Source organism: Erithacus rubecula (genome assembly GCF_903797595.1).
Source record: "Erithacus rubecula genome assembly, chromosome: 4".
Taxonomy (NCBI): domain Eukaryota; kingdom Metazoa; phylum Chordata; class Aves; order Passeriformes; family Muscicapidae; genus Erithacus; species Erithacus rubecula.
Window position 1 is genome coordinate 32,208,333 of NC_136686.1, and position 10,193 is coordinate 32,218,525.

A 10,193-nucleotide genomic window follows, 5' to 3' on the forward strand; every position below is an offset into this window, starting at 1 on the left:
AAAATTCCAGAGACTGGAATTTCCTTTTGGTTTCATACCAACTGACTAGCTAGAAAGAGCACACTGTCCTTTGTCAAATTTCTTGTGAAAATAATAGCATTGCTGGTTGAAAGAATGTCAAAAAAACAAGTCAACTTTTAACACCTTTTCCATTGTGTATTGTGAGTCCTGTATTTAATGATGTAAACTAAGAAAACACCCCATATATCATCATTCTCTGAAGCCACTGATCATCGATAAGGGACAGGAGCAGTGAAAAAGGTTTAAGGAGGTATCATTAAGTCCAAAAGATATTTTAGGAGTAGCACCACAAAGCACAGGAGTAAAGTGTGTAGGGCTGCAGAATACAACTCCCTGAAGCACGTGGATGTGGACAAGATGCCATCCAGTACCTCTGCAATGAGTCGTAAAACAGCTCCTCTGAACTACATCAGGCAATAGAGCTCCCCTCCTTGCTTTCTGACACCAGTTAACAGCAGATTTTTATGGAGATTTTTAAGGGGATTTTTAGGAAAGCAGTAGAATAGTTCAGTAATCAGAGAGATTCTGAACTTTATGATCAACCTTATAATTTGTGTATGGGAGACAGCGAGAGTCACCTTTACCAAGCAGAGATAAAGCCAGTGCTGGCATAGATCGGGTACCCACACTTCCCTGGGAAAGAAGCTGGGAGAAACTAACATTTGCACATCTAGAATGGCTTTTTCAGCTTCCCTTTTCAGTAAAGCTACTTACAACTGTAAGCTGCTAAAAGGAGGAACCCCAGGGATTCATCCCACAGCCTCTATCCAAGTTGTTTTCCAAGTGCTGATTAGTAGAAGGTTATATTGCCTTTGCATCTCAGTAAGCTTTCCAGTAAGCACTTGCAGCCAGGAAGCAACTTGCTACAGCACTCCAAGATAAGAAGCTGTACAACATTGCAAAAGCATAAAAAACATCTGTGTCTGGGAACACAAATGATAAGGTTTCCTCCTTACAGATTTAAACAGCTCTCTGCCTGAGAAAGGCCAGCACAGATGAACAGACACTCTGATCCATTCTGACACCAACTCTTAGGGCAAAAAGAATCACAAACAAACAAAAAAATAAAATCCAGCTTTTGTTTCTGAGAAGTAATGTTGTCCACAGGATGGTCAGTTGCACGTCCACCAGCTCTGTAAATGTTCATCTGTTCTTCCCTATGCTCTCATCCCATTAGTTCCCTTAGCACCAACCCTTCTTAGTAGTTGAAAATAAAACAACAACTACAAAATGAGCATCTGCATGCTCATATTACATGGGAACACACAGGGCATGAACCCCAAGCAGGTAATTGGCTGATATTACTTACTTCCCTTTCAACATTGTTGTGAATGTATTTGCTGCTTTTTTCACTGTCTTGCTACTGTGACTGCTCTGTTCCTGAGCCTGTCCTTGTCCCCAGCCTTATCTCAGCCCACTAAACCCTATTTCCAATGGCTTTTATCAGGAAGGCAGTCACCACGTGGTACATCTGCCATGCTTCTCATTGCTCTGGATCCACCCCCAGTGCCTCGAGTCTGTGAGTAGAGATTCCCCTCAGCCCTTATTTACCTTCACTGCATGCACAACGATTGCTGACCCAACCTGCTGTGGAGGAGCCAGGCCAGGGTGTCAGGCACGTGGCTGAGAAAAAAATTCATAACAAGGGAATTAACTACAGTGCTTGGAAACAGGGCAGGAGAGTGTTGAGTGAGTCTCTCCTTGTCCCAAGACAGGTGTAGCAGATGGAACACTCCCCCTTTCCACGTCATCATGCCCTGGCCTCCCCCTTGCTGGGGATCGCTCCCCTGCCTGCTCTCCTGTCCCTGACATTAGAGAACTGAACTTGGTGGGCAGGTTTTTCCTGCCCCTGGTTCCCATAGAAACCTTCCTGCAAGCACCCATCTGAGACAGAGCCCAGAGAGAGCGTGAGGCTCACCTTGCTGCTGGCTGTGGTTGTGCAGAAGGGCAGGGTGAGCAGCAGGAATCACACCAAGGGAAGGCTCCTGCTGTGGCACATGGAGACACTGCCCTCACAGCCAGGTGTCTCCAGGGAAGGTGCTGAGGCCACTGAAGCAGCCCTTTCAGCACTACTGGAACTGGGAAGAAGGTTCCCTGACACAGCCAGGCACCACCTAGTGAGAGCCAGAAGGAGGAGGAGGAGGATATCTAGTATGTGGGATTGACACAGGAAGGTCTTTCCTTTGGCTGAGGGATATAAATCTAAAGCAACTCTCAAGCTCTCCTAGCCAGGAGATGGCAAGGGCTCCACAAAGCTAATAAAACCATATGTGTGAAATTGCTGTGTTATTTGTATGTACACTCTTCTGAAAAAAAGGCAACAGTAAGAAATACAAAGGAAAAAACACATCAGATCCAACAAATATGAATAGCAATTCCAAATTCTCAGTACTATAAAATTGAAACCAGTTTCACACATATATTAAGGAGCATCTCTCATGTTTAAAGGTAATTTAAGGTAATTAAAGGTAATAAAAGTTTCTTATATGAAACAATTTTGGTCACACAACAGGTAGTCTTCATATTTTGAAAGAAATATATTTTTTGCTAAAATGCAAATAGCACCTGCTAATCACAGATCCACTTTTTGAATTCAGAGTCCAAAACAAATCATATGACCAGTGATTCCAGCCTGCTAGAAGACAGGTGTGATGTAACTGAAAAAGAAGGCTGCAAGGGAAAGCATGCAGTCAGCATCAGGTACAGCCATTTGAAGAACTCCACCTGCAACACCCTTGTTGGAGTTCAAAACAAACACCATGCAGGATTATGTCCAATTAGTTTATTTTCTAGTGCAGGTGTCCTTTGGAAATTAATGTTTGCAAAGGAGTCCTGCAAATTTATCTCCACCTGGAAATACTGTGCCTCCCCTGGACACACTGGCTCTTCCCTACAGCTGTACTATGAGAGATTTCCATTATCTGGCTCCTGGCAAATACCAGATAGCAATCTCCTACTGCCTGTGTTTTACCTGCTTGGCTTCTTTTGCCATGTGATCTCCACTTATGCCTGTGGTGGTAATGCCTGGATGTGCTAAGCACAAAATGATGCTGTCTGGAGCCTTTCAATAGGAGCTTTATTTTGGGACAGAAACTCCTTCCCAGGAGTACTCTTGCCTGACTGATTTTAAGGAAGAAAAAAAAAAATCCGCAAAAAAAGGCAGCATACCTTTAGCAGACTGTGCAGAAGACAAACATTTTACCAAGCAATGCTTTTGTATCCTGAAAACTTTACAACCAGTAATTATGCAGGAACCTCCACTGAGTATTGTAGGAAGGAGCAGAACAAGCATAACAACTCTTTCCAGAATAATTTTCATTCACTGCTACAAGAACTGCACCTCTGTTCTGACAGCTACACCACCTCTTCTGACAGTAAGCTAGCACAGGAAAAACTTGTTTTCCTTTATTTTTATTAAACAGAAAGCAACAGTGTATGCAGTAAATGCCATTGCCACCTCTGGATTGTCAACTGGTTTCCACTGTTCTCTATTTTCTTCCTTTATTAAGAAAAAAAGCTTTGGAAGACAGAAAAGTGATTGAAAGTCACAGTATCCATTAGGAAGCTATGCACACAGGGGTAGTTCTAGAAGCCTTTTCCAGCTCAGCTTTTGAAATCCCAAGGAGATTGTCCAATTTAACATCTCCCTCTCTCAGAAATCAGACAAAAGCTCTGCACTGAACCGGGCAGTTTAATTTCACCTTCTCACAACCAGAAAACTTATGTTTTCCAAATGATAATCCTGATTTGCTCAATGAAATGTCCAAGGGAAACTCTCAGCAGGATGCCCTTGGCCTGCCTTCCCTTCCCCCATCAGTGTCTCCCTCAGGTTGGGCAAAGGCATATCCTGGAGCTGCAAATGCCATTAGTCCACAAGTCAATATTTGCTTTGTGCAGAGTCAGAAGAGAACCCCAGCTTCACAAACACATAAGTGAGCAAAGCACAGCCACACACCTGACCAAGGGGCAGACAAGAATTCCTGTTCCTGACACCTGGCTTTGCAAAAAATGCAGAATCCCACACAGACACTGACAGAGACATTGGTTAAAGAGTCAATAAGGTGTTAGCAAACCTGGCTCATCCAAAATTTTCTGCCTGAGGCTTACAAACCACAACCAGCCTCACACTATTTTGGGCTTGAGCAACATGTACAAATGCAGGCTGGAAGTGCTTGAGGTGGCCTTCAGGCTTCTTTTCTACACATGACAGGGAATGAAGAGCTGGGAACTTTAACTGCCCTCAGCCCACTTCTTGTAGCACTGGAAGTGAACCAGAGGTGCACCAAAAGCCTAGTGCAGGCCTCAAAAGGGGATGAGAGATCTGGAGAGCAGCGAGGGGGAGGCTTGTAGAGCCAGGCAGGCAGGCAGGCTGCTGACAGGTTATGCCACTGACTGCAAGGCACCACCCAGGACTCCAGTGCTGCCCAGTCATCAACTTGGATCTCATACAGTCAGCAGGAATGTGGCAGGGCAAAGTGTTTCATTCCAGCTGCCTCAGGGTGCTACTAGAACAATAGAGACAACAAAACAGTATACTGGAACTCTATGTCTCCTGCCATAAAGCACCTTGTAGATTCCTGCCCTCACTGGAAATGTAATTCTGTGCAGAATCATAACTTCCATGTAACAGTTCTGTTCCTTGCACTGCTGAGTGTCCAGCAATGCCTGATGCAATGACAGAGACAGTCCCAGTGGAACTGAAACTGCTGAACCATGGTCAGTTTACACAAAAGGAGCAACAAGTAACTTGCAGTTTTGTTCCCATTGCAGCTCTATTTTGAAAATAAGGATGCGAAGAAGTGGAATCCTGCTTCCTACTGCTTATGCACTGGACAGACAGAGCACAGATGGACTTCCTGACCACAGTTCAGTTCAGAAACACCCCTACATAACACCTACATATGTGGAATGCAGATATCCTACACATCAACAGGTATTTTATTTCTAGAGCAGAACTGCCTTTTATTTACCTGGCTCTAAAGCAAACAGCATGCCATCTAAGCATGAACTGCACCTCTGTGGAGAACTTCTTGTTAGCCAAGACCCTTGGGATCAGAGGAAGAGGAGGAGTTTCCCCTTTCCCAGTACTCCCATTATTAGAGTGGTGAAAAGACAAGTGACAAGAATACAGAGTGCTCCTTGCAACTCACACAAGAGGATCAAACTGAGTACTGGAACAACAGTTTTGGGGGTTTTCTGTCTGTATCAAATGAGGTTAGAAAAAGAGGCCAGGTTACAAACCAGCATGGTGTTCACTCTCACTGCACAGCAAAATTCTCATTGCTTCTAACAGAGGCAAGAAAACCTGCATGTGCCAAAAAAAGGCAGGCCTGCAGTCACCCTAGTCTTCAAGGCTTAGGGTAAAGGGAATTCCATGTTAAACACCATTATGCAAATATATACCAAAGGTTTCTGATTAGTGTCTAAACATATCTTCCATGAGGGTCAAGTACTGCACAATAAATGAACATTTTTACTCAAGCACAGTGCAGGACAAGGGCAGTTCTGCAGAACTCTACAGAGGTTTGCTTTTCCCAACCATTTTTCAGAAGGTTGTTTACCTTCTGGTCCATTGCAAGACTGCAAACTGTTTATGAGATGTCTGTGGAAAGCAGTCACAATTATCCAGTTTCATTTGTACACAGAAACTTGAAAAAAAAATATTTCTGTTAGAGATGTGGGGCTCTACCAATCAAAGAAATGTTAGAAGACACTACTGACAGTTATTTAAAATCAAGTATTACAAAGTCTTTGATATCACACTCCTGTCCTGAGTAGGGACAAGCAGTGCCACCCGAGGCTGTCCCCATCACCAGCTCTGTAAGCTCACCCAGGTGCAAGTCTGATTCTCAAGCTGGTCTCATCCTACTGCTCCCAGTGACAATGGAACAAGGGCCTGAACAAGCCTTGATAGGGCCTCAGAGGATTTGCAGATCTTTTGCTGTCATGGTTTGCTGTTACCTTGGTGAGGCACAGGAAAGGCTCATTTCAGGTCACTCTCTGTAAATGTTTTGCTACTATTTGCTCTGCTATTCCCAAAAAAGTCAGATTCACTTCACAGGACTCTATGCAGGTCTCACTTCATTTGGCTCCAGAAAATGGCTTTTAAGACAAGTATATCCCACAGCATTCAAAACTTTTTTCCTTCAGGGCTCTGTCTTTACAAGACTCAACTTTCTGAAGAGGTTAGTAACACTCAAAACACCTCTCAGGACTGTTTGCAAAGCTCTTATCTAGAGAGCTAGTAGTCATGTTGGACTACTCAGATCTTGCTCCTGCAGAAATTTAGATGCACAAATAACTTAAGAGGGAAAAAAGCAAAATATACAATGATTGTTAATATTTGTAACAAAACAAGACAAAACCTCTGATATTTCCTGATTCTGGGGATCAGGAAGATTTCCTCTACAGAGAAAAAACGGACTACCAGGTTATGGATTTTCTCATCTCTGAATCATCAAATACTTCCCAGCCAGTATTTACTGGGCAGTAACAGTAGTTTTTGTAGTCATTCTAATACCAATATACTCTCTTCTCTTCCCCTATCTCATAAAACAAGCCCGTTTGCATTTCTTCCAGGGCGTTTCCCTTAAGACAGAAACTCAGTTACCACTGTAACTGGTGGCACTCCAGTTTAAAAAAATCTGACACCTCCTCAAAGACAAAACAAACATGGCAAGACAACATCCTTCTCTTCTTCCTTACCTAACACTACTGTGCCAACAGTAACACAGCTAACAAGTGAGATTTTCCCCAGCACTCCTAAATACTCTGCCTGTGTAAGTTCTATTATCAAAACCCTTGATCCTGGGATAAAAAGTGGCAGAGAAAGACATTTAGGCAAGCCTTTGTGTGGCTGAGAACACAAACCACAAACCTGAAGTACCAAAACCTCTGCATCTCTTAAGGGACACTTAGGACACTGCACTCACAAGACAGAATGAAGCTGTTTGTTTACCTCCTCCTACTGGACAGTTGCAAATTCTCTGTATCATCCATTTGAATTAGGGTAGGATCTAGAATAACCAGTGTGATACAGATCACCAGCAAGGGTCAAAGCTGATTTAGCTAGAAGAGCGTTAGGACCACATACAACAAAATATAAAGCACTTTAACTTTACCACTGCATATAAAGTTACAATACTCCTTAGGATTTTTTTTTTTTTAAGTTTTTGTTAGTTCTGATGTGTTGGTGGTGAGAAATCTGCAACTGACAACCAGGAAGAGGCATCATTCCAGCCATTTCCAAAACAGTTACTGCCTCAACCATAGTATCACAAATTCTTTGTCAAAGCCCCCCAATACCAAACATGGGAAACAATTTTGCAACACATAAATCAATTCACCACCAATGGGACTAAGACTGGCAGGTCTCACACAGATCTCTCAACCAATAATCTCTACTGTTACCATGTCACCTTAGGTAACACATATTAATTTTTAAAAGCCTAATACTTTGATTGTTGCTTGTCTTTTAAGATTGTCAGGCTTTAGGACACTGTGATTAGCAAGAGGTCTCACACTGTGAGAAAGTGACAGGTTAAAAGCACAGCTACGAAGAAAAACCTAAACAACATTAGCAGACACCCCTAAAACTGGAGAATTATTCCCTGAGCAAGCGTGCAGTGCTTTCCTCACCTCAATTCTATCATTCCCTAACCAGTGCAATTCCTCCAGAAATATGCCCGTCCTCTCTGCTGCCCCTCAGGGATTCCCTTCATCCTTCTTCAGAAGAAGAGTCACTATGAATGACATTTCCATAAGAATATCAAACCACATTATCAAAATATAATCATAAACAGGAATTGAGATAGGCAGTATTTGTCATTTTAATCTGTTAAATACAGAATGAACACTCTATTAACATGACACAACCAGTCCCCACCCTGACCTCTTTAATTACATGTCATACCTCTTCTCACCCTCTTCCTTTCCTTTGACTTTATGAATTCTCCAGAGGAATTCAGCCTTTGTTTCTGCATAGGAACAGACACACACACATTGTGTGGATCCAAAAATAAATAATGAAATTGAATTTGTTCCAGCTGCTGTTTCTTTCCAGGCCACCACTCTAAACTCTGTAGCGGCTGAAAAATTATTCTAGAACTCAGATTATCCAGCAAGCAACAGCTCAGCAAAAGCACAGTAGTTTCCCAGTCCTGCTGACAGTTCTTTCTTGAGTGATTTTAAGATCCAATCTAGCACTACTAAAAGCCCACTGATTTTAATTCCAGTAAGACTGCTTCACTCTCCCATTTATTTGCACTAAAGGATCCTCCATTTCCTCAAGGTACTGTTTTTCTCTTATTCCCACTTCCCCGCTTAAAAAGTTAAAAAAAAAAAAATCACAGCAAGCCATGTAGAGTAGGGCTGAGACATCAAGAAGTAGGAAGCTATGACATCACATAAACCCCCCCCCCACCAACACTGAAAAGGAAAGCACCTTGTTTAGAAGGAAAGCACCTGCTTAAATTCAGACACCCCTCAAAAAATTAGGAAGGAAGCAAATCCACACAGAGGAAATTTATTCTGTCCCGTTCTTACCAGTTCTGTGAAGAGACATCAAGAGCCGTCCTGGAGCCCACAGCCACTGCCTGTAAAGAGATTTAAATCCGCGTGACCGTGGCTCTTTGCTTCCTTGGATTTACATCACCAGGTACGAAGAATTACATCTCCTGCTGTCCTTCTAACATTTATTACAGCTGACAATCACAGGGCCTGCAGCGCGTCTATTTGTGCCCATTGCCTAGAGGATACTGCCATATTTCCATCTGTGTTTCGTGACTATTCCTTCCCCCCAGCCAGACAGCAGACAGACAGTCTCTCCTCCGGGGCACCTCGGAAAAGGCGCAGGCGTGGAGAGCAGAGGAGTATGGCAGAGCAGGACCCCCGGGAGCCGCGCACGGGCAGGAGCGGGGGCGGGTTAGAGCAGTCCCGGGGAGCAGGGGAGCCCAGCCGGGGCAAGCGGGGCGCAGGGAGAACGTGCAGCCCTGACGGAGCAGCACAGCGTGAGTCACTGCCCGGAGCAGACCCTGCGTCAGCGCGGCCGGTGCGCGGAGCCTCCCCCGGGCCGGGGTCCCCCCCTGCTCCCCGCCCCGGCCCGGCGAGCGGAGCCGCGGCCGCGCCCCGCACACAGCCCCGGCAGCGGGGCCGCCCCGGCGGCCTCGGCCCCCGCTCCGCCCGCGGGGGCAGGGGGCTGCCGGGGTGAGGTGTGCTCGGGGGGCGCCGCACAGGCGGCGCAGCCGCTCCTGGGGCGGTGCAGGGCTGAGAGCCCTGGAGGGCTAAGGGCAGTCCCCGCCCGCCCGGCACGCACCTGCCCCGGCACCCACCTGCTGCTGCCGCTGCTGCCGCCGCCTCCGCCGCCGCCGCCGTCCCCTCAGGGCGGGCGCCCGGCCCCGACCCGGCGGCCCCGCGCGCCGCTGCCGGGGCGCATGCGCGGGATGCGGGCGGCGGCGCGCGGCGCGGCGGGGGCTGTAGGCCGGGAAGCGCGGCCCGGCCCGGCCCGGCGGGCGAGGGCAGGGATGGGCCTGCGGACGGTCCTGCTCGGCACGGCTGCACGGACACGCACCGAACCGCCCAGAGGGTGATCTGGGACCTGCCACGGAATCACAGAATCAATTAGGAAAGGCCCTCTGAGATCATGGACCTGTGACCGAACACCACCCTGTCAACCAGACACTGAGTACCACGTCTAGTCTTTCCTTAAAATCCTCCAGGGACGGTGACTCCACCACCCTGTGTATTCACCCTTTCTGTGAAATTCCTCCTAATATCCAATCTGAATCTCCCCTGGTCAAGCTTAAGGCTATGGCCCTTGTCCTGTTGCCTGGGAGAAGAGGCTGACCCCCACCTGGCTGCACCCTACTTCCAGGTAGTTGCAGGGTGACAGCTCCCCTAAACATCTTCCTCTCCAGGCTAAACAGCTCCCTCAGCTGCTCCTCATCAGATTTGTGCTTCACCAGCTTTGTTTCCCCTCTCTGGACTTGCTCCAGCACCTCAATGTCCTTTCTGAGCTGAGGGGCCCAGAATTGGACACAGGACTCAAGGTGTGGCCTCAGCAGTGCTGAGTACAGGAGCAGGATCACATCTCTGGCTGTTGCCACTGCTGACTCGGCAGCAAAGTAGGAAGTCGGCTCCCAAACCAAGGAGTGCAAGTCTCCTCAAGGATTTGT

At 46.3% G+C, this 10,193-nt stretch overlaps 1 protein-coding gene across 1 annotated transcript in view; it reads right to left on the reverse strand.

The window, feature by feature from the left end:
* Nucleotides 1–9,132, reverse strand: part of SGSM3 (small G protein signaling modulator 3) — a 28,603-nt gene extending 19,471 nt beyond the window's left edge. Inside the window, exon 1 of the mRNA XM_079304686.1 lies at nt 8,566–9,132. The gene's annotated coding sequence lies outside the window, so the exon portion shown is untranslated. The remainder of the gene's footprint in view (nt 1–8,565) is intronic.
* Nucleotides 9,133–10,193: the final 1,061 nt, after the last annotated feature.